This window comes from Hylobates moloch, unplaced genomic scaffold, assembly GCF_009828535.3.
Source record: "Hylobates moloch isolate HMO894 unplaced genomic scaffold, HMol_V3 SCAFFOLD_21, whole genome shotgun sequence".
In the NCBI taxonomy this organism is placed as follows: Eukaryota; Metazoa; Chordata; class Mammalia; order Primates; family Hylobatidae; genus Hylobates; species Hylobates moloch.
The window spans coordinates 22,278,467-22,303,537 of NW_026652296.1; the positions used below are offsets into that span (position 1 = coordinate 22,278,467).

Here is a 25,071-nt window from a genome sequence, read left to right on the forward strand (position 1 = left end):
CTCGCCGCCGTCATATTACACGGGCACAGCATTAGTTACGAACAGTGCTCTATTCCAGGCCCAGTGTGGGTTACAAAGGTGAATCGAACATAAGATTTAGAGCCTCTCATTAAAGAGCTGAATCTGATCGAGATAAGACAGTAATAATAATAGTAAGAGATACTACTTCGAGTACCTGCAATGCGCCAGACATTTTGTAAACAGTACCCCTTTCAATAATTTGCTTTCACTTCAACGAAGAAAATAATACCACTGGAGAGGTACAGCTTAAGTGCTTTGAGAGTCTAAAGTAGGAAACTTGGACTGAGAAAGAAGAGGAGGGAGGGATGGTGGAATTCTTCACGGAGGACCTGGCCTTGAGACTGACCTTGGGTATTGAGAGAGGGAGGAGGGGTCAGGGTGTTGAGTAGAGGTGAAGGCACGGTTGTTTGAAAAGCAGAAGGGAGCAAAGAAGATTCTGACCCCTCACCTCAGAAGAGACTATGGAGGAATGAGTGATAAGAGTAAAACTGAAGAGTGTTTCCTCAAGACCACACCTCACCCCCCAGGAAAATAGCTACAGGAAGGAAGAGGGAAAAGGAGGGTAAGAATGTGCTAGGACAGGAACGAGGCTATGTCCAGGACACTGTGGATCCGAGCAATACATTTCAATTAAACACAGTGTGACAAATTATGTAGTTGGCTAACTTAAGATCTTTTTCAACCACTCCCTTGCCTTTCTATACTACAGGGGCTGAAAAGCAAAGCACACAGCTCTCAACTTTCTTTGCTGCTAAGGGTGGCAGTGAGACAAAGTCCTGGCCACTAAGATGTAGGCAGAAGTATCAAAGGAGACCTTCCCTTCTTCCCTTGGAGAAGTTTATGTCCTTCACTTTTCCCCTGCTTCATGCTTGGAAGTGGGTAACACCTGGGGGCACAGCAGCCTAGAGGCCATGAGGAGGGCTGTGCTAAGGAAGGTGGAGCAGAAAGACAGGAGCCTGTTTGTTTAAGTCATACTCAAGCAGCTACACAAACCCTGTACTACCTTCCTGTCTTACGGGGATGAGGGATCTTATGTATACCAGAGTTTGTTTTCTGTTACTTGCAACCAGATGCATTCTAACACGATTAATACTGAACACCTGTAACAGACAAGGGAGGGGTGACTAACTGGAAGAACAACGAGTGATGGGAATTGGAAAAGTGACAGGCACAGAGGATGGGAAAGCTGTCCAAAAGCCCTTGGGGAGATGATGAAAATACAGCTATCACCCTCCTAGTGATTTCAATTCATTCCTGAAATTCTGCTTCTAAATGGAAAGCTGTTAAATTTTTCCCATTAATTAAAATGGGCAGAATTGTGTTCAATTCCAGCCTAAGGCACCTAAATATTTTTAACAGAAAAAATATATTGATGCAACAGAAAATTATACAAACAATAAATAATTTTGCTTAAAATATGGTTTTTACATAAAATATAAGGCAGTAAGACTTACTGCTCTGGACAGAAAGACAAGATTTAATATTAGGTGCAAGTTGGTGGAGGAGAGATGCAAGTGAGTGGTTCTCTAAATGATAGTTTGTTTTTTTAAGACACAGGGCCTCGCTATGTTGCCCAGGCTGGCTTCAAACTCCCAGGCCCAAGCGATCCACCTGCCTCAGCCTCCCAAGTAGCTGGAACTAAAGGCACACATCACTGTGGCTGGCATAAAAGATATGTTTTTTCTGCACTCTTTGCTAATTTTTTAAAACTTTTGAGGGCTTCACTTAAACAAACATAAAAATAAAACACACACACACACATATACCTCGAGGGAAAATTAAAGACTAAACATTAGGACACTTTGAAACATTTGAGAAAAGCACATATGTACAATAAACTTAAGAGACACATGAGATGCTAGACACAGTAAAACATTCTGGATTCTCCAAACATAGTGCACAATTCAAATTTGTTCCACGGCATGATCTCTAACTAGAAACATCGACTAAATTGGGGAATGTCTTCGTCTGAAACTGTAATGTCAAAATATCATTTTGTATAGTATGTTTGGAAAGGCACAGAATTGGAAAAAAGAGGAGCAGCGGTATAAGCTTTTGTGACAGACTTTTTTCCAAAGATGACTACACCAGTCTGTTTTGTGTTATTTATCCTGAAAGCATCATTCTGGGAGATGCTATAAAGTAATCTATATGAACCATCCCATGATTCTCCTTACGATGTAACTGACACTCCTCCCACTGAGAAGTGGGATTGATGTTCCTTCTCCTTGAGTCTGGCTGAGTCTGTGACCATTCCAACCAACAGGGCAAAAGTGATGCTATGTGATTTCTGGGGCTAGGTCATAAAGAAGACACAGCTTCTACCTGGCTTGCTCCCTATCACAATGCTCACTCTTGGACCCCAGCCACCATGCTGGGAGGAAGCCCAAGCCATATAAAGAAAACATGAAGAGGTGTTCCAGCTACCAGCCCTAGCTAAGTTTCTGGTGACAGCATCAATAGCCAAACATATGAGTGAGGAAGCCTTCAGATGATTCCAGGCCCCAGGCTTCAAGCCTCCATCCCAACCTGACACCAAGCTGAGCAGGGACAAACTAACCCTATTGAGAGCAGCCCATAAGAGATGCAGATCCATGAAAAATATTGAGCAGTCCATATAGCAGATTCATGAGTAAAATAAATATTGTCATTTACCCCAACCACTAAGTTTTGGGTTAAATTGTACACAGTCGCAGTAATTGGAACACTTTTCAAGAACCATAATTGAGAAAAGTTTGTAAATGAACAGCTGTATGTGAGATATGTCTGTGGCCATTTTTTTCTTGTTTTATTTTTCCTTCTTTTTTAATTGTGCAGTACCAGCTTGGGGTAGAAGCCGTTGGTCAGACCCATTGCTTTTTCTCCTGAACCTAACACAACACTGGCATGGTGTAAGTGCTCAATGAACATGTGTTGGATGGATGGATGGATGGATGGATGGATGGATGGATGGATGAGGGGACTGATAGAAACTTCATTGGCTCAGTGCTGAACCCACCTTCTTGCTCCTACTGTTAAGTCTTAGTGGATAGTATCCAGTGGTTGATGGTAGTAACACCATTAGATTCAGGCAAGTGAGGCCCCTTGTGCCAGACCCTGTGCCTTAAGAGGGTCCTGCACTTTGGACTGTATTCCTCAAAAGTTTTTAAGTGCCCTTCTGGGGCTAGCAATGCCATTTAGGAAGGGTGTCTCTGTCTAGACCAGATCCCATGTGACTCTTGTTGACCACAATTTTCTACCTTGAAATTTTCTAAGTCTCTCTCCAGTGGTTGGGACTAGCTAGGGTGAGTGGTGCCATCTAAGTAAGGCAATCGAGCTCCAGAACAAGTCTGTTCCCTGTGGGTCCCACTTGCCATTTCCCCTCTTCAGGGTTCTCTCCAACCCTCTCTCTCTTACCCCTACCCATCTCTCACACATATGTAGGGTCAGCCAGATGCCCTGAGAAGCTCCAGAATTCATGTTTATGGAGTCATCATGGCCAGATCTGGTTCTGAGAGCAGCCTTGCAAGCAGCTCACTCCTGCTGGCTGGTGTAGAATTTCTTTCACCAGGTTACATGAGATTAGGCTGTCAGAAATGGTGTTGACATGCTGATTTGGGGTAACTTTCACTCACTTGGACACAGCACGAGTTCAAGGGTCTGGGCTCTGTAAATGCTTGTGCTTGAGCTGCCTGAGTGGGTATATGCCTTGGCTTGTACCTCTGTCTTCAGACCAGAGTACCACCTCTGGCTTATTGCAGCCAGGGTGATCTTGGGGAGGGGGATACGTGTGGCAGGCATCCTTTACCTGTGCACCCCTTCCCCAGCTGACTCCAGGGCAGTCACCTCACCGCTTTGGCAGACTCCGGATCACCTGTCAGTCTGTCCTCCAGGATTGGCCATGTCTATCTCCTCTGTCTTAGTCTCCTCAGGTTGCTATAACAAAATACTACAGCCTGGGTACCACAGTGTGAACAACAGATGTTTATTTCCCACAGCTGTGGAGGCTGGGAGGTCCAAGATCAAGGTGCTGGCCTATTTGGTTCCTGGGAGGGCCCTCTTCCCCACTTGCCTTCTCGCTATGTCCTCCTGTATTGGAGAGAGGAAGCTTTGGCGTCTCTTCTGCTTCTTATAAAGGCATTAAACCCTGCTGGGCACAGTGGCTCACGCGTGTAATCCCAGTACTTTGGGAAGCCCAGGCAGGCTGATCATTTGAGGTCAGGAGACCAGCCTGGCCAACAGGCAAAACCCTGTCTCTATTAAAAATACAAAAATTAGGCCGGGTGCAGTGGCTCACGCCTGTAATCCCCGCACTTTGGGAGGCTGAGGCGGGCGGATCATGAGATCAGGAGATCGAGACCATCCTGGCTGACATGGTGAAACCCAGTCTCTACTAAAAATACAAAAAAATTAGCTGGGCATGGTGGCAGATGCCTGTAGTCCAAGCTACTCGGGAGGCTGAGGCAGGAGAATGACGTGAACCCAGGAGGTGGAGCTTGCAGTGAGCCAAGATTGCACCACTGCACTCCAGCCTGGGCGACAGAGTGAGACTCCATCTCAAAAACAAACAAAAAAAAATACAAAAATTAGCCAGGCATGGGGGCGCACGCCTGTAATCCCAGCTACTCGGGAGGCTGAGACAGGAGAATTGCTTGAACCTGGGAGGCTGAGGTTGCAGTGAGCCGAGATTGTGCCACTACACTCCAGCCTGGGCGATAGAGGTAGCAAGACTCCATCTCAAATAAATAAATAAATAAACAAACAAACAAACAAACCTATCATGGGGGTTCCACCCTCACGACCTTATCTAAACCTAATTACCTCCCAAAGCCCCACCTCCTAATACCATCACATTGGAGGTTAGGGCTTCAGCATATGAATTTGGGGCCAGGAGGTGGGGGGAACACATATTCAGTCCATAACATCCACCAAGGATTTTTGAGATGTTGCTCCCCAACACCAACATACACCTCCCATTGATGTACTTTCACGCCTCCAGTTGATGTGATGACATTATTCTCTCATTGGTCTTAAGCCATGGAGAATAAGAGATGGAAGTATTTTGCTTAAATGAGCTTGCTCTTCTCACTCTGCTCACAGGCCCCTTGCTGTGCTCCCTGCTAATGGTGGCATGTGGAAGGCAGGGGTGCAGTCATCATTGAAAGCAACCACATTATAGGAATGCAGCGATTTGGGCCTCAAGAGGTCAAGACACAGTTGGAAGAGGTGTTGTCCTACATTGCAGAAAAAAATTCCCAATGGTAAATTTAACACGACCAGAAAATAAATTATCATGCACATTTTCCTGCACACTCTGGGCAACATTTATATTTGTAGTTCTCATCAGTAAGGCACAGTAACTATCTTTGAGAACAAGTCAGCCACCCATGGATGATATAGCATCGTACATAATGATATATCCAGCATTAAATAAATGTATTAGGGAACTGCAAAAGCAAGATCTTCAATAGTAACAGGTTCCAAACAATGTACCTTTTTTTGTCATGAGAATATAAGAGTAAGCAGGAATGGCACATTTTACATTAAAAAAAACAAACAGAAAAAAGATGAAGAGATGGTTCCTGGACTAGAATAGAAAGAGACAGGGGCCATGCCAAAAATCTTGGTCCTGGGCCTTGCACCCTGCAGGACTGCCTTGGCTGGTGTCCTGCGCTTCCCCCTATAGTCTCCTGAAGCTCCTTTGAGCCCACTTCCTCCACTCTTGAGAACACTATTTTCCAAGTAGTCCTGATTGTCAGCCTGAGCCCTCACTGGGCCTTCACTTGTACCCCAGAACACCCCCTCCAGTAGAAAAGGCCCAATTTACACACACACTTCTCCTTGGAGGGAGCATACCTGCTGTTTTATTTTTAATGCCAGGAAATACATTTAGGGACCAAAAAATAAGGGCAAGCCATTGATAATGGATTGTTTTCTGAATACTGTGTGCAAAGGCTGCCATACATGTTTATTTTGAGAACTCAGCATGCCACCCTGTTTGCTGGAATCCCTCATTAGGTAGGCCAGTGTCACAGATGGGAAAGTCAACCTGGATAAGCAAAATACCCGCAGTGCCTCATCCAACAGCCAAAACCCAGTGGAATTCCATAATAACTGGCCATTTGGGGCAAGTTAAGGAAAAGACTCAGGCTTTTAGCCAGAATGCGTTGGTGACAGAAACCTAACTTATGCTAAAAAGAAATAAATAAAGAGTAATATTGATTGGAAAGCTTACATAATCAAATGAGGGGGAGGGCAGAGATCAAGTCAGACTTGCAAGACAACACCAGGGAGTGGAATTCCATTGGGACTCCCCGTCCTGTTTCTCTGCCTCTCTCCATCTACGGACTTCTAATTTTACGCTCACTCAGCTTTCTTGCATATGTGAGGAATGCATCCCAGGTTTACCTTAGAACAAATCCCCATCCATCTTCCACTGAGGGTAGGCAGAACTGCCACCCCTGCACAACTGCCACATATGGCTGTGCAGGTTGTGTACTGCACAACTCATGGAAGCACCACTCACCTATGGTTGAGAAGTAGAAATGCGAGGGATGCTTGGCTGAGCCAGTGACACTGAAAACGCTTAATTTAAAGGAAAGAAAATGATAGGTTTTCCTAGAAACAAGGGTAGTCCTTGGTGAGCCCATTCCAAGAGAGTTCAAGGAATCCCACCCTGGCCCATAATGATTGGCCTCCCTAGTCAAGCTTTCGGGGAATAATGCAAAGGCATTGGCTCTGCAAAGCTTTATATCCCCAGGCTGAACTCACGTCAAGCAGAAGACAGTTAAAACTGAGACAGCAGAGCCCATACAGGGCCTATTAGAGATGGAGAGAGGTTTGCAAGGAAAGTGGGGCCTTCTGAAAAAGGTAGCACACATGGCAACACCTATGACACAGGAGCCGACAAACCTTAAAGTTACTTAGATATTTGCCAGAGAAAATGGTCACATTTATATTCCTGTGTGACTTGTTTCACTATAGAAAAGCTGTCTGACCCGGGCACGGTGGCTCACGCCTGTAATCCCAGCACTTTGGGAGGCCGAGGCAGGCAGATCACTTGAGGCCAGGAGTTTGAGACCAGCCTGGCCAACATGGTGAAAGCCCGTCCCTACTAAAAATACAAAAATTAGTTGGGCATGGTGGCAACTGGCTGTAATCCCAACTACTTGGGAGGCTGAGGCATGAGAATCACTTGAACCAGGGAGGTAGAGGTTGCAGTGAGCTGAGATCACACCACTGCACTCCAGTCTGGGCGACAGAGTGAGACTCTGTCTCTAAGAAACAAAAAAGAAAAGAAAAGAAAAAGAAAAGCTGTCTGTCTTGGATTTGGCAGGGACAGTATTTTTTCTTTTTTGAGACAGGGTTTTGCTCTGTCACCCAGACTGGAGTGCAGTGGTGAAATCTTGGCTCACTGCAACCTCAACCTCCCGGGCTTAAGCAATCCTCCCACCTCAGCCTCCCAAGTAGCTGCAAATACAGGTACAGGCACCACAATACCCGGCTTTTTTTTTTTTTTTTTTGAGACGGAGTCTTGCTCTGTTGCCCAGGCTGGAGTGCAGTGGCACAATTTTGGCTCACTGCAACCTTCACCTCCTGCGTTCAAGCTATTCTCCTGCCTCAGCTTCCTGAGTAGCTGGAATTACAGATGTGTGCCACCATGTCCGGCTGTTTTGTATTTTTAGTAGAGATGGGGTTTCACCATGCTGGCCAGGCTGGTCTCGAACTGCTGACCTCGTGATCTGCCCACCTCAGCCTCCCAAAGTCCTGGGATTACAGGCGTGAGCCACCGTGCCTGGCCTTTTTGTATTTTTTTTAGAGATAGGATCTCACTATGTTGCTTAGCTGGTCTTGAACTCCTGAGCTCAAGCCATCAGCCTGCCTTGGCCTCCCAAAGTGCTGGGATTACAGGTGTGCACCACCACACACAGTCAATATATATATACGTATATATATATACGTATATATACATATATGTGTGTGTATACACACACACACACACACACACACACACACACACACACACACACACACATATTTTAATGTTAAAACCCTTGCCCCAAACAAAACAGGCTGGGTGCAGTGGCTCACGCCTATAATCCCCACACTTTGGGAGGCCGAGGTGGGTCTGACACTTGAGCCCAGGAATTCGCGATCAGCCTAGGCAACATGGTGAAACCCTTAGCTGGGCATGGTGGCATGTGCCTGTGATCCCAGCTACTTGGGAGGCTGAAGCAGGAGGATTGCTGAGTGGAGGTTGAGGCTGCAGTGAGTTGTGATTGCACCACTGCATTCCAGCCCGGGCAACAGAGGAGACCCTGTCTCAAAAACAACCAACCAAAAAAAGAAAAAAAAAAAAAAAGAAAAACAAAACACAGTCTCTCTAGCAGATCTAAATAAAACGTGACATAAAACCTGATTTCCTTCAGCACCTCCAATGGAAATGGAACTTATTTCACAAAGCTAAGATGGGAAAAGATCTCATTCCTTTTCTTTGTGGAATAAAATATAATCTGTTCTGTGTCTGCATTGTACTGCACTAGTGGCTCATTCAATCTCAGTAGTTACTGGGGCTCTGATTCCCTCGGAGTGCTGCAAAAATCCTGGAGAAATGCCAAAGACACTGGGGAGAACTCTCTGAACTTCCATCTAACCTGTGTAATGAGTCACACACTCCCTTACTGGTGGGAAATTCTTTCCCAATGAAAGCATTTGAGGCTATAAATTTCTCCTATGTACTGTTTTAGCTATACATGATACAAGTTTTGATAATACAGTATTTTCATTATCCTTCAGGTCTGAGTATTTTTAACGTTTGTTTTGTTTTTATTTAGACTTTACATTGTAGTGACATATTGCAGTCATCTTTCCTTTTTTTTTTCTTTTTTTTTTTTTTGAGATAGAGTCTTGCTCTGTTGCCCAGATTGGAGTGCAGTGGTGGCAAGATCTCAGCTTACTGCAACCTTTACCTCCCGGGTTCAAGTGATTCCCCTGCCTCAGCCTCCTGAGGAGCCCTCCTGACTCGTGCCACCACGCCTGGCAAATTTTTATAATTTTAGTAGAGACAGGGTTTTACCATGTTGGCCACGCTGGTCTCAAACTCCTGACCTCAGGTGATCCACCTGACTCAGCCTTCCAAAGTGCTGGGATTAAAGGCGTGAGCCACCATGCCCAGCCCATTTATTCCTGATACTGATGTGCTGGTATCAATATTTGAGACTTGCTTTGCAGCATAAAAGTTACCACATTCTATGCTGTAGATGATATTTGTAAATATTGTAAATATGCCAACAATATTAATATATACCCCAAAGGTGCTTGAGAAAAATATATATTCTTTCAGTGTGGGTAAAGATTTCTAAATATATATTTTTAAAATATCTATTAAAATCAAACCTATGTTCCAAATATTACAGTATGAAAAGGGAAAAATAAGAATTTCACAGCAAAGAAGTCTGGCAGTCACCACCTTAACCAACTGATCAAGGTTAATGTCACTTATGATGAGTCACGTTGATATGATGTACCCCCAATACGATGTGATGAGAAGGGCATTTCATCTCTGGCGTATTCTTCCCAGAAACCCGTAGCCTCCAGTCTAATCATGAGAAAATGTTAGGAACACCTAAATTGAGGGCCGGGTGCAGTGGCTCATGCCTGTAATCCCAGCACTTTGGAAGGCCAAGGTGGGCAGATCCCCTGAGGCCAGGAGTATGAGACCAGCCTGGCCAACATGGTGAAACCCCATCTCTATTAAAAATACAAAAATTTGGCCAGGTGCAGTGGCTCACACCTGCAATCTTAGCACTTGGGAGGCCGAGGCGGGTGGATCACCTGAGATCAGGAGTTCGAGACCAACCTGGCCAACATGTGAAGCCCCATCTTTACTAAAAATACAAAAATTAGCCGGGTATGGTGGCGCACATCTGTAATCCCAGCTACCCAGGAGGCTGAGACAGGAGAATCGCTGGAACTCAGGAGGCAGAGGCTGCAGTGAGCTGAGATCCCACCATTGCACTCCAGTATGCACGACAGAGAGAGACTCCATCTCAAGAAAACAAAACAAAACAAAATACAAAAATTAGCCGGGCGTGGTGGCACGCATCTGTAGTCTCAGCTACTCAGGAGGCTAAAGCATGAGAATCGTTTGAACCTGAGAAGTGGAGGCTGCAGTGAGCTGAGACTGTGCCACTGCACACCAGCCTGGGCAACAGAGCAAGATTTCATCTCAAAAAAAAAGAAAAAGAAAAAGAAAAATCCAAATTGAGAGACATTCTACAAAATATCTTACCAACACTTTAAAACTATCAAGGTCATGAAAAACAAAGGAAGACTGAGAAACCATTCCAGATGGAGGAGATTAAGGATACATAACTAAATGTAATGTGCTATTCTGTATGGCAGAGAAAATGGACATCAGTGGGAAAACTGGGGAAATCCAGATGGGTCTGTGGTTCAGTTAATGGTAATGTACCAGTGTTAATTCCTTAGTTTTGACAAATGTGTCATGGTTACATAAGATGCTAATATTAGGGGAAGCTGGGTGAAGGGCATATGGAAACTCTATGTACTAGGTTTTAAATTTTTCTGTAAATCTAGGGCTGGGCGCGGTGGCTCACGCTTGTAATCCCAGCAGTTATTCCAAAATAAAAGTTTTATTTAAAAAAAAAAAAAGCTGCTCATGGCAGGGCATGGTGGCTTATGCCTATAATCTCAGCACTTTGGGAGGCCAAGCGAGTTTGAGACCACCCTGGTGAAACATGTTGAAACCCTGTCTCTACTAAAAATACAAAAATTAGCCAGGTGTAATGGCGGATGCCTGTAATCTCAGCTACTTGGAAGGCTGAGGCAGGAGAATTGCTTGAACCCGGGAAGCAGAGGTTGCAGTGAGTGGAGATTGCACTACTGCAATCCAGCCTGGGTGACAGAGCAAGACTCTGTCTTAAAAAAACAAACATCAGTCTGTTTAATCTTCACCACATCCCTCTAAAGGAGGTCACTGAGGTGCACAGAGTTTAAAACTTGTCATCAAAGTCACCCAGTTAAGTTGGACCAGATCTGTGACTCCGAAGCCAGTGCTCACACCACTCCAGGCTGCATGCCAGCCACACCAACCGCCGTTGAGCTCCTCCCTGCATCCTCCACACTGCTTTTGCATGTGGACCACTCTCCTCCTTTGCTCAGTTAAGTCTACTTCCCTGACTCCCAAGAGGTCAGGTGACCTATTTACTCTTGCAGCACCTTTCCCTCTTCCTCTGTAGAATTTCTCACAGTTTTTAACAATTTATGCATCTTGTTTATCTTGATGAGATTATGAGCTAACAAATGTCTGTTTTCACTGGCGTGCATTCACAGTGCTTAGCACAGAGGCCAGCACTTAGTAAACAGGTAGTGACTGACTGAATAACCAACGCTGGGTACACTAAAGTTAACTCCAGTAGGATCTGTGCTAGAGAAGCACACCCAGGACTTGGTGTCCTGCCTTCAGAAGGCTCTGGAACATGAGGCAGGATTCCATCAGGCACGCCTGATATATACCTTGCCCTGCTCTGCCAAGATGGAGGAGAGGGGATACCAGAGAATGGGAGATCCAAGCTGGAGCAGCTTCATTAAGCCCCCACAAGATGCAGCAGCCTTCCTGTAAAGGAGGCATCCTTGAACCCTTTATTGTCTAAATCTATGATGTCCAGTAAGATAGCTACTCGCCATAAGTGGCTACTGAGCGCTCTAAATGTGGCTAGTCTAAACTGAGATGTGCTGGCCGGGCGCGGTGGCTCACGCCTGTAATCCCAGCACTTTGGGAGGCCGAGGTGGGCAGATCACGAGGTCAGGAGATGGAGACCATCCTGGCTAACATGGTGAAACCGTGTCTCTACTAAAAAATACAAAAATACAAAAAAATTAGCCGGGCGTGGTGGCGGGCGCCTGTAGTCCCAGCTACTCGGGAGGCTGAGGCAGGAGAACGGCGTGAACCCGGGAGGCAGAGCTTGCAGTGAGCCAAGATCACGCCACTGCACTCCAGCCTGGGCGACAGAGTGAGACTCCGTCTCAAAAAAAAAAAAAAATTAAAAAAAAAAAAAAAAACTGAGATGTGCTGTATGTATAAAATATATACCAGATTTCAAAGATTTCATTTGGGGAAAATCTTATTAATAATTTTTAATATTGGCTGGGCAAGGTAGCTTACGCCTCTAATCTCAGCACTTTGGGAGGCCAAGGCAGGTAGATCATTTGAGGCCAGGAGTTCGAGACCAGTCTGGCAAACATGGCAAAACCCCATCTCTACTAAAAATACAGAAATTAGGGTATGGAGGCACATGCCTGTTGTCCCAGCTACTTGGGAAACTGAGGTAGGAGGATCACTTGAACCTGGCAGGCAGAGGTTGCAGTGAGCCAAGATCATGCTACTGCACTCCAGCCTGGGTGACAGAGCAAGATTCGGTCTCAAAATAATAATAACGATAATTTTTAATATTAATTACATGTTGAAATAACAATATTCTTTGATGTAATGGGTTAAATGAAATATATTAATATTACCATAATTTATTTCACCTGCTTTTTATTTAATGAGGTTACTAGGAAATTTTATATATGTGGCTCACATTATGTTTCTAACTGGACAGCATTGTCCTACACTATAAGCTCCTTCATTTGCTTTGTTCAGACCCAAATGCCCATCTGAGAGCAAGGCCCAGCACATAGTGATTGTTCCATAAGTATGTGGAGTGTGAATTCATATAACTTATTATCTATATACATTTATGCAATCCTCTTGAGGGCAACAACTTTCTTGTTCATCATGGTATCTCTATTCCGAGCACAGTGCCTAGTAAATATTTTTTGGATGGACAAATGAACCTTCATTCTGTCCAGCTCTTCATTCTCCTGGCTCAATTCTGCCATGGAATCTCCCACCCACTGTGTCACAGGGGCTCTGGTGCCAGGCAATAATTTCCTGGTAGGATCATGGCTCTTCTTGATGCGAATCCTGGTTATTGGGTCACATTGGTGATACCCTTCTCAAGTTTCCTCAAGTTCTGTGGGTCTGGGATGACTCTTGCTTCAGACGCAACAGTAGTGGGAAGGACACTTGATATTTTGGTGTTGGCTAAAACATGGCTATTGTCCTTGTACATGTCAGGTTCGTAAGTTCAATCTGCAAAACCATTGATTTAGATGAGGACTATTTCAGCAAGTCTAAATAATAGGCAATAATTTGAAGCAGATGGAACAAACAGTAAAATATCCTAATTTCCAGTTTTCCAGTACAAACAAGCATCTGACAAGCTTGGTATGCTTATGCTATTTATGAAATCAGCCTGAAACATTTTTCACTATTTAATACAGCAGCAAATGGAAAACTAGCTGAGCCACTCATTAGGTGTGAGACAGGTCTCTTCCGTTTCTTTGAGCCTTGGTTTCCTTATTTGTAAAATGGAAAATAATTAAATCTACCTCACTGGGTTGTTGTGAAGATTAAGTGAGGTAATTATATATACAGGCTTAATACAGTGCATGGGATTTAATAGAATTTCAATCAATGGTAGCAGTGATTAACACCAAACCCACTGGGATGTCTGCAAATTAGCAAACGAGAAAGAAGAAAGTATTCGTGGTGCCTTAACAGAAGAGCCTGTCATAATGACATTTGATATTTGTTCTTCATTTTAACTATCAACAAGCTATATGTGCTCATCAAATAAAAACAGCAGACATTTATCGAGCACTCCATGCAAGGCAGTTACTATGTTATGCATTTAACATGCATCATCTTAATCATTGCGATTTGGGGTAAGTGCTATGTTGATGGTCAAATTAGACAGCCAGAAGCTGACGGTCAGGGAGGCAAAATTATGTGCTCCAGGCCCCATAGCAATTAAGTGGCCACATCAGGTTTTCGTGTGTTTTTGTTTATTTGTTTGTTTGAGACAGGGTCTCACTGTATTGCTCAGGTTGGTCTCAAACTCCTGGACTCAAGTGATCCTGCCACCTCAGCCTCCTGGGTAGCTGGGATTCCAAGTACGAGCCACCTTGCCCAGCCACATCAGATTCTTAATGACTTCACCAGGCCCACCTGTCATCAGTTGTACTCACAGAGGCAGAGGGGCCTGCATGAGTTATTTCTGGCGCACGCTATCAAGGCCTCTGCTGGCCTCATTCCTCATCCCTAAATGTTGACTGAGCGCCTTCCACCCGTCAGGCATTATGTTGGTATGCTTTTTGACTATAATGAGAAAAGACTCATTTTGCTCCCTTTAGTAATGGAAGTAGCGAATGTAAGGGCTCTCAAAAAAAAAAAAAAAGAGGCCATGTGTGGTGGCTCACGCCTGTAGCACCACCACTTTGGGAGGCCAATTTGGGAGGATCACTTGAGACCAGGATTTTGAGACCAGCCTGGGAAACATTGTAAAACCCCATCTCTACAAAAAAATACAAAAACTAGCCTGGCCTGATGGCACACAACTGTAGTACCAGTCACTCAGGAGGCTGAGGCAGGAGGATTGCTTGAGCCCAAGAAGTTGAAGCTGTAGTGAGTCCAGATTGCACCACTGCACTCCAGACTGGGCGACAGAGTAAAACCCTGTCTTAAAATAAATAAATAATTAAAAACAGGCTGGGCATGGTGGCTCATGCCTGTCATCCCAACACTTTGGGAGGCCGAGGCAGGAGGATCACTTGAAGTCAGGAGTTTGAGACCAGCCTGGTCAACATGGTGAAAGCCCGTCTCTACTAAAATTACAAAAATTAGCTGGGTGTGGTGGTGCACGCCTGTAATCCCAGCTACTCGGGAGGCTGAGGCAGAAGAATCACTTGAACCCAGGAGGCAGAGGTTGCAGTGAGCCAAGATCACACCACTGCACTCCAGCCTAGGTAACAGAGCAAGACTGTCTCAAAAACTAAACTAAAAATTTTTTTTTAAAAAACGAAGAGGAATCTTGGTCACATGGCCAAGCCTTATAAAAATTCAGAAAAAACTGAATCCCCAGGCCTCATGGCAAGTCAGAATACTGCTCACAGTCATGCCTGGAGGAGCACGAACGTGGTTTGGAAACTGAAATTTCATTCTCCACCTATGAGTTCTAGAAACTTGCAACAGGAGCTCACTTGCAACAGGAGCTCAATGTTCCATGCTCCTAGGCTGCTGTTAAGACTTAATTACTCTGTCTCTTCCTGTTTCTGCAACCAATTACTCAGTCTCTTGACATGCAGAACTCTCCCAGCAGAAACACTGCAGGGCTCGGTGATCACTGCTATGGGTCCTGGACCAAGGTGATGGGTTAGGCCTATCAAGGCTGTCCTTGGGTGACTGAGCTTCTCTAGGCAACTGAGCTATGGTTGGAGGTGTGGGGGATGGGGAGCTGACAGGTGCAGAGCTTGGCCTCTAGAAACATCCATCCACGTGCTAACCAGTTAATTCTGGCCTGATTCAGCTGCCAACCTCACAACATGGTGAAACGTTCCTAATCAGAAGCAGCACTGCAGTGGCCTCAGATGCCTGTTGTCTCCCCACTTCACTGAGACTGGTATCCAAAGGAAAAGCTTCCTTTTTTTTTGAGACAGAGTCTTGCTCTGTCGCCCAGGCTGGAATGCAGTGGCACAATCTCGGCTCACTGCAAGCTCTGCCTCCTGGGTTCACGCCATTCTCCCGCCTCGGCCTCCCGAGTAGCTGGGACTGCAGGCGCCCGCCACCACGCTCGGCTAATTTTTTGTATTTTTAGTAGAGATGGGGTTTAACCATGTTAGCCAGAATGGTCTCAGTCTCCTGACCTCGTGATCTGCCTGCCTCGGCCTCCCAAAGTGCTGGGATTACAAGCGTGAGCCACCGCGCCCGGCCAGGAAAAAGCTTCCTATTGTCCATGGTCCATGCGGTGATGGCGGCTTGCACAGGCTGCAGTGAACGCCCAGCAGTGAGAGCTCCTCACTTTAGTCAAATCACACCTCCCTGTGGAGGCCTTCCTGTCTAGTCAATTTAAATGCCACTCCCTCTGCTGGTCCCCAAACTTCCTATCTTGTTTCCCTGCTTTATGACTTTCCTTAACATTTCTCAAGCATTCTACCTATTTTAGTACTTTGTTTTATGATATGTCCTTGTCCTCCAAAATGTAAGTACAAAGCAAGGATTTGCTCTTTTGCCTGTTTTGTTTACCGGTTCCTAGAATTGTGCCTGCACAGAACTGATACTTGATATGAATGGAAGGAGGGGCGGGGAATCCAGTCTGGGTGGAGGTTCCACCGGCAAAGGCTTCCTGAAGAAAGTGACACAAGCTGAGTCAGCTGAGCTTGAAGCGGAGGATGCATTCCAGGCACATAGGCTGGGAAAAGAACATGTTTAGGGGCCTTAAGCAGAAGGGTGGCTGAGGCCTAGGGTGCTTGTGTGAGAAAAGGGCGGACATGCAGGCCACAGGCAGAGTGAGGAGGGCCTCGCTATCTCCTCTGGAGAATGGGAAGTCTAGGCTAGAGGCTGAGGTTAGGGTTGGGCGAGGGTGGCAGAGGGCAGGAGAAGAAAGACCTAAGAGGCTGGGCGAGCGATGAGGACCATTTACAATTGGAAAGGGAGTTCCAGTGATTGACAGGAGCTGTCCTTTATCGAGCACTTCCTGTGTGCCAAGTGCTATGCTAAGAGCTTCTAACATATTAGTTCACCGACCTTCACATCCAGCCTGCAACCACTAGGATGCATGAAAATAGGGTGATAAATGAGGGAACCCTCCACAAATCAACCAGTCTGGCTTAGTAAGGAAAATTTTATGCCAGGGGCCAAGCCACGTTAAGTGATCCTCTCTCTATAGCTGACACTGTCTTCCCCCACTGTGTGGCAATCTCGCCTCTTCCCTTGTTTTTCAGTACTCCATCACTGTTGCCTCCTATAGAACAAACTAAAAAGGGCGTAAGGGACCCCCACGTTGCAGGATTGAGGTAGTGGGTCAAGAAGAGCATGAGAGAGAGAGAAAGAGAATGAGAGATTAAAGGAGAAGGGAGGAGTGTAGACACTGGTCCTATTAGCTGACAGGAACCTGCTTAGCAATGAGAGGGGTCAGTTTGCTAAGGAAAGACAGGTCTGCCAATTCAAGGCACCAACCAGTGTAAAACTTCATTAAAAATAGTGGACTCAGAAAAGGGGAGAACTTTGGCCCCCTTTCTTTGGTGGGGAAAATGTGGTCATTTCTCACTAAAGGACAAAGGCCACAGTTGGATAAAACTGGCCAGAGAGGGGTTGCAGCAGGTGGGGGGATCTTCAAGAGAGCAAACCAGAGGTGTCAGGTGGTTCTTGGGTAGGAATAAGGAGGGGGGCAATGCAGAAATAAGGCCCTCGCCAGAAATGGCTGGCAGAGCAGACTCTCAGCCCCCAAGAATGTCTCCTGATGGCAGAGGTCATCAGAGATGCCTGATAGCCTGGTTTCCCTCAATCCTAGTCACAGTTCTTTCTTTCTCTTTCTTTCTTTTCTTTCTTTTTCTTTCTTTCTTTCTTTTCACTCTGTTGCCTAGGCTGGAGTGCAGTGGCGTAATCTTGGCTCACTGCAACCTCCACCTCCCGGGTTCAGATGATTCTTCTGTGTCAGCCTCCTGAGTAGCTGGGAATATAGGTGCCTGCCACCATGCCTAATTTTTGTACTTTTAGTAGAGATGGGGGTTTCACCATGTTGGCCAGGCTGGTCTCGAACTCCTGACCTCAAGTGACTTGCCCGCCTCAGCCTTCCAAAGTGCTGGGATTACAGGCGTGAGCCACCATGCCTGGCTTAGAACAGTGATTTCTATTTCAACTGAAGGAATGGAACCAACTGACTCCCAACTTTCTACCATGGCCTTTGGGAGCATTCTTGTGTGTGAAATTTACCTGAAAAATGAGGACAGAGCAACATATGCAGGTGGTGACACACATATAATGCACACGTAAGCACATCACTGTGATCACTGCTACCAAAGAGAATCCCCAAAGACCAAATCTATTTCATGGTAACAGAAGCCCCAGCGGCAGGCACTGCCTGCCACACCCCCAGAGCTCTCCACGGGCAGCTGTTCCTCATACATTCCACTCTCTCCTCTGCTCAAAACCAACTCCTACATTCACCTGCAATCCACCACCTGAGCTCAGGGCACTCTTGCATTCCTCAAGGACTTCAGCCCCTGCCTCCATCCCTAAGTCATCCCGTCATGGTCTTCTCTCCCAAAGCCTTGGCTCGAATGTTTCCCCTGCCAACTTAATCCTAACAGTTCCCCTTCTCTCCTAAGCCTGAACAACCCCCCAACCCCTAGATGCACTTGGGATTATTGTTCAACCCCAGTCCAAATCCCACGTCCCATCTCACATTCCCTAGGTCAAGCCTTGGGTATGTGTCAAGGGGAAAGTCTTAATGAGTGAGAACCAGAAGACCTGCCCTTGTGATGCAGTCTCTACACCCAGTCTTGCTGGCACACGGAGATACTGATAAAAAAACCAAACACACAAAAATGAAAGAACAAGCAGCAGGGCATGTTTCAAGATTTATTGAGTGGGTGAGAGGACAATGGTCCATAGCACAGAAAAAGTCAACAGGAACAAATTCTTGGTTTTCAGAAGTCACACCAGGAGGAGGCGGAAGGGCATGGAGGATGGCCACTGGATGGCCTGGCCTAGATAGAAGAAAACCAGTCTTCCTGGGCCATGGCACTCTGTGGCACTGGCAGGGCAGAGCCAACTGAAGGGTCTTCAACTCTGGATCCCAAGTCCCCAGAGCCACAAGGCTTTTCCTCTGCCCACCCACGCTGAGGGAATAGTCGATTAATGTTGTGCTGAGACAATAGGGGCAAGAAGGTCTGGCCATGCATCACAGGGTGACATCACTCGTCACTCTTGGTCTGTGATCAACCCCCAATCTAAAAGAGAAGACAAATGAAGCCAGCGGCTTGGAATTTCCACCTCGGAAACACAGGCTGACTTAACCTCTTGGCATTCACTTACCATGAGGAGGCCCCTCCGGGGAAGCTGGGACCCCAGGTCATTGTCCTGAGAGGCTCAGTGCCTGCACCTCTTGGGGTTTCCTCTAACAGTCTCCAGACCCAAGGTGGCATCCCTGGAGTGAGGAAGGGCCACAGAGCAGGAGGCTGCAAGTACTTGGTCTCCAGTGTTCTGTCGTCTTTCTTAAAGCTGATGTCAATGGGAATGCCCCCAGTTAATCAGTCGGGTATGAGTTGCCAGTTTCTTTCATACCAAACTCATCTCAAAAAGGAATCTCAATGCTCCCAAAGAATAGTCAAAATAAAAACTTAAGAGTCTAGCAAAACTGTCTTAAGAGTCTTGACAGGCAACCGAGCAGATGTGCAACTGGCAGAAAGACAGCTCAAGAGACCTCTCAGGGGCCCTCCCATAGATGTGCCACCTCACCGTGCTGGGAGCCAAGGACCACCCCAGCAGCCATCCCTCCATGCTTTCATTACTTGCCTGCACATCTGTCTCCCCAGTGGGACTGACTCTTGCTCATCCCAACCTCAAAGACCTTCTCATGTTGCTACCCCTCCCTGGAATACCTTTCTACTGCCCATCACATCCCACTCCTTGAAAGACTTGCCCAGGCCCACCACCTCCAAAAGGCTGCTTCTCTTTGAAAATCTTAAGGCAGTGACTGTATGCCACCCAACATCACACTTATTCGTTAAAAATAATTCACACAGGCTTTTTCCACCATCTAGTATCCAAACCTTGACACAGAGAGACTCCTCTCTGATAACAGAAGGCTAAGCTGAAAAAAGCCACACTAAAGTGTCTCCCATCACTCACTCACACAGCATCCTGCAATGCTCCTGAAACCAGAAGGTGCTGGCAGGAGAGAAGGAGTGTGTGAAAGCGCCAGCATTTGAAAGGGACAGGTGTGAACCCTCCAAACACGGGAAACGGCTTTCAGCAATTCCTCTCCCTGCGTTGTCGATGACCAGAGCACAGGCAGCCCGTGATCATTTTTGAATGCAGGTGTATACAAGGGCAGAGAGAGATCCACGAGGAGAAACAGATGCCAGCAGCCTGTGGACTAGGTCCAGTCCAGGAAAACAATCTAGCCCAGCACAGGATCCCAAAAGTGGCCCTCCTTCCCTGTAAAAGCCACATAGAACTTCCTTGCCAGGAGGAATCACAGAGAAGTCACATGGGGCAAAAACAACGGGAAAATATTGGTTGGTAATGATAGGAATCATGTGGTCTGAAGTACCACAAAAGTCACCTCTGTCAGAACGTTATTTTCCAAATGAAGAAAATTAGGTTCTGAATCAGTCCTTGACTGGGATAGTGGCAGAAGGGGATTCAAAGCTAGGGGACAAGAGTCTCTGAAGCCTAGGTCCACTCATTTTCCATTACAACATCCTGCTGCCCAGGGAGAAGGGGCAGAGACCTCTTCTTACCTAAGTGGGACTCTGGAGGTTTCCCCCCAGCAGCAAGCCCTGAAGGCACATGAAGGGCCAGAGGTGATCTGGGTTGGCTGGGTGGACAGCGGATCTGGGGATCCACAGTGCCATCCTCATCTCACTTCTCAGCTCCCCTACACCAACCCCAAAGCCCCTGGGAACATGTACAGAACTGTACTAGATATAAGGAACCAACATTCCAGAGAATGAACCAGAGATCTTACCTCAAGGACACTGAGGTCTAGCATGTTCCCGACATGACAACTCCCATGCCTCTGCACACAGTGGACTATCTGCAACAGATGATGCCATGAGTGAGCACCCAGCTTGTCCCTGCTCACAGCAGGGATGGCAGGCAACAGGAAAGGGCTTAGCACAATAGTTACCAGACAGTAAACATTCCTAAGCAAACATACTATTTCCTCATAAAAGAGAAAATAGTTAACTCTACAGAGGAAGACAGTGGATGGTCTATTGCAGGGTGAGGGTGGCCAACACTGATCAATGTGTAGTTAATCAGCAAAAGACTGAAAGGAGATCAAAACCAGGTTTACAGCAGTGTGCCACGGCTGAGTGGCAGTGACTCTGCTGGTCATCAAGGGGAATTTAAGCAACACACATAGCCTGGTTCCCAACAGCAGGGAGCAGGAAGTGAAAGCTCTAATCATGACATAACACACACGGCAACCCCCAATCCCCTGGAGGCCCCAGGTGTGTGCAGCTTTGAGAAGCAGGAGTGTAGGAAAGCTCCCGGGACAGGAAGGTGAAGATGTGGACCCTCCAAACACAGCAAGCTTTCCCGCATTTCCTCTGCCTGCACTACCAATGACCAGGACATGGGCAGCCCTGATCACTTAACGGAATGCAGGCGCAGAAAAGAGCAGAGGGGATCCAGGAACAGAGGCCAAAGTGAGCTGCTTGGAGATTGCCAAAGCGCCAAGCCCAAAGGACCTGAGCGCTATCCACTTAAGGTAGTACAAAGCTCTCATCTGCCCCCATCAAGAAAGTCACAGAAGACCAATTTTTGGTTTAAAAAAAAAAAAAGTCTTAAATTGTTCATTCACCCCACAAATATTGAGTATCTACAAGTAGCCAGACATCATGGGGTCAAAAGCAAGAAAAACTTGCAAGATCTCCCCACTTACAGAGCTTTTGCAGTTTCCCTACATTACAGAAAGTCAAGCTCAGGAGAATGAAAGAACTTAGCCAGGCTCTCCTCTGCACCCAGCTTTGCCATACAGTTCTCGGAATTCAGGACCATGCCCTCCGCTGGGGTCCGCCAGAAGGGAATCTGAAGGGTTCCCCAAGGTGCTCATGGCCAGCACCACTTACCCAGGGACATCCTCACACCGCGGACAGTGGGAGCCCCTCAGGGAGTGCAGATCAGGGTGCTGCAGGAAAAATGGGGGCGTTGGCTGGTGCGGAACCAACAAAGCCATCCAAGGGAGAGCTGTCATCTGTCTCCAGGAGAGCCCCACAGCCCACGAGGCCTAGGCAGGGAAGAGCGTAGGGAAGGGGCTTAGTACAAGGTCCTGGCAAAGGAGTCTGGAATTCGCCCCTCTGGGGCCCTGGGAGCGTCCTCCATTTAAACCTCAGCCAACTGGTCTGTAAAATGGAGGTTTTACAGCTACTTTTTAAAGGTTATTGAGAAGAAAATGAGTTCACGGTTCCAAGGACGTGGCACAATGACTGACACTTTGTAGGCAACCGAAAAGCAGCTTTGGGGGCTTCCAAAGTCAGGAGTCGAAGATCGGGGTCGGGGGAGTGAAAGTCGCGAGGTCTCTAGCCCCCCTCAGCCCGCGTGCAAGGCCCCGGGCACAGCGTTGCCGAGCCGTTTCTAAAAGGGCACTAAGCCTCCCCGCAGAGAGGCTGTGCCGACCTGTGGGGGTCTGACGTCCGCATGGGGTCGGCTTAGCCCAGGGAAGGCCGAGGGCGCGGCTCACCCGCCAGTCTCTTTCCCGAGGACACGCGAAACCCGAGGGGCCCACCCCGGCGGAGGGGACGGACCACGCACCAGCGGCTGGGCCTGACGTCCAGCCGGCTCTTCCCACGCCCCTTGGGGCCTCAGTTTCCCCTTTTGTCGGGGAGGAGGTACACAGCACCGGCCTTGGGAGGCCACCGGGGGTTCTTGGGAAGACCACTCCTCGGGCGCTGCCCCTCATTGACTCATCCGGAGCGCCAGGACGGATGGCGGCAGGTACAGGGATAACCGCGCGGAAGAGGTTGAAGGGTAGGCCGCAGCCACAAGACGCTCTCTCCAGTGCTCAGCGCCCGCGAAAATACGGCTGGGGGCGCGGCTGCAGCCTAGAGCGGCGCTTCCGCCAGGCCCCTACCTGCGCAGACGTGCCTGCAGCGCCCCCTGGCAGAACGGAGCTGCAATTCTGTCCCTCCACTAACGCCCTTTATCCAAGCGTTCACCTAAAGGAGCATCCCTTCATGAGTTCACTCATCCATCCATTTACCCAGAAAGTATTTGTGAAACATCAGCTTCCATTTGAGGACACAGTGAGAAGACAGCCATCAGTCTATTAACCAGGAAGTGGGCCCTCACCGCTTCCTAGTTTACCAAATCTACTGGTGCCTTTGATCTTGGACTTTTAGCCTCCAGAACTGTGAGAAATAAATTTCTGTTGTTTATAAGCCACCCAGTTCATGATGACACTTTGTTATGGCAGCCCAGACCGGCGTCGGCTGGCAAATAGGTCAGCTTGGACCATGGCCAGCTTGGTGTCCACACACCCTCCCCTCCAAGCAAAAAAATAGAAAAAAATCCACTTCAAACATGCATCCCTTCTAGCATTGGCAAGAGTGTGTCTGCAGTCTTGTTTTGTTTTTGACGTCAGCAGACAAATAAAGGGTCAGCCATTGAGAATAGACTGTTCTTTTAATGCTGTAACAAAGGCTGTCACAACACACTTATTTCAAGAGCTCAATATACTGCCCTGTTTGCTGGAATCACATACTACGTAGGCCAGTGTTCCAGATGAGAAAGTCAACGTGGATAAGCAAAATGCCCACAAGGCTGTATGCAACAGCCAAACCCTCAATGGAATTTCTTAATAACTGGCCATTTAGGACAAGTTAAGGAAAAGACTTGGGCTTTTAGATAGAATGTGTTGGTGATAGAAACCTAACTTATGCTTTAAAACTAAAATACATTATCGGAAAACTTATATAATCAAGCGAAGGGAAGGGCAGAGGTCAAGCTGGGCCTCCAAGACAACAAACACCAGAACTGGAATTCCATCCCTGTCCTGCAACTCTGCCTCTTTCTCTGGGTGGACTTCTGACTTCACACTCGCTCTGGTTTTTTGCTTATAGTGAGGGACATATGCCACATTTACCCAGGGTAACATCTCCATCCTGCTTCCACTGAGGGTAGGCAGGACTGCCACATACGGTTGTGTAGGTCGTATACTGCACAACTCATAGGAGCACCATACACATCATAGCCTATGGTTGAGAAGCAGAGATGCCAGGGATGCTTGGGCAGTCTGATGACACAGAAAACACTTGACTTAAAAGAAAGAAGGTGTTTTCCCTAGCATGTTCTTCTCTGGTGTAGCAGAGTCACCTTATGTCATACCATCTAATCCTTAAATGATGGTCCTTCTAATAAAGGCCCTTGAAAATATCTCTGAAGGGCAACACTTTTGAAGAATTTTTTCTCCATGTTACTTGAGATCAAGCAGAAGACTTTAATTAAACCTGTGACAGTGAAACCTGTGCACGGTCATTAGAAAAAAAGGTTTGCAAGCAGTAGCGGGGCTTTCTGAGAAATGCTATTCTGAATTCTACAAACTTTTTTTTTTTTTTTGAGACAGAGTCTTGCTCTGTCACTCAGGCTGGAGTGCAGTGGCGTGATCTCAGCTCACTGCAACCTCTGCCTCCTGAGTTCAAGGGATTCTCCTGCCTCGGCCTCCTGAGTAGCTGGGATTACAGGCGCACATCACCACAGCCTGACTAATTTTTGTATTTTTAGTAGATTGCATCATATTGGCCAGGCTGGTCTCGAACTCCCAACCTCAGGTGATCTGCCTGACCTCGGCCTCCCATGTGCTGGGATTACAGGTGTGAGCCACCGTGCCCAGCCTGATTTTCACAACCTTTGACACTCAAGCTCTCAATTCTCAAAATTACCTTCTGGGCCAAGGATAGGCACTTCCACCCCTTCTGGAGCTCTGAGAGGAGTCACCCATCTCTGAGGTCCCTCATCTAATTTGTTTTGAGTGTGGGTTAGGACTTGTTGAGGCTGCACACCCCTCAGGGTGTCTGTGCTTTGCTTGTTCATGGGATGCTTGGCTGAGTCCCCACTCCTTCCTGAGTAAGCTCACCCAGCAGGCCGGCCCTATCCAGCATGGCAGTGTGTGTGGTAGGGGTTGGAGGGTGGGCTGCAACAGAGGTAAAGGAAGGAGGAGCAGGTGTCAGGGAGCCTGCAGGTGGTCACATCCAGCTGTCACCATTGATAAAGATACAACTGATTTCCATCTGCCCAACTCTCGTGTCCACCTCTCCCCAGTGGTGGGGTCAGAAGGCATTCACAAGGCAGAAGCACTACTCCTGCCCTTCAAGGGCACTGAGGCCAAGACTTTCCAACTGAAGTCTGCCAATTTTTTTTTTTTTTTTGAAACAGGGGCATCCCGCTTTGAGTGCAGTGGTGCAATTTTGCTCTGTCATCCAGCTTGCAGTGCAGTG

General features: G+C 47.1%; 2 non-coding genes across 2 annotated transcripts; both read right to left on the reverse strand.

Annotated features, from left to right (window-relative positions):
* Window positions 1–19,816: 19,816 nt before the first annotated feature.
* On the reverse strand, window positions 19,817–19,950 carry LOC116461539 (small nucleolar RNA SNORA71). The gene has a single exon (XR_004246078.1). It is a non-coding gene; the product is annotated as a small nucleolar RNA SNORA71 (small nucleolar RNA).
* A 1,163-nt stretch (window positions 19,951–21,113) lies between these two features.
* LOC116461541 (small nucleolar RNA SNORA71) lies at window positions 21,114–21,246 on the reverse strand. Its single transcript, XR_004246080.1, has one exon. It is a non-coding gene; the product is annotated as a small nucleolar RNA SNORA71 (small nucleolar RNA).
* Between the last annotated feature and the right edge of the window lie 3,825 nt (window positions 21,247–25,071).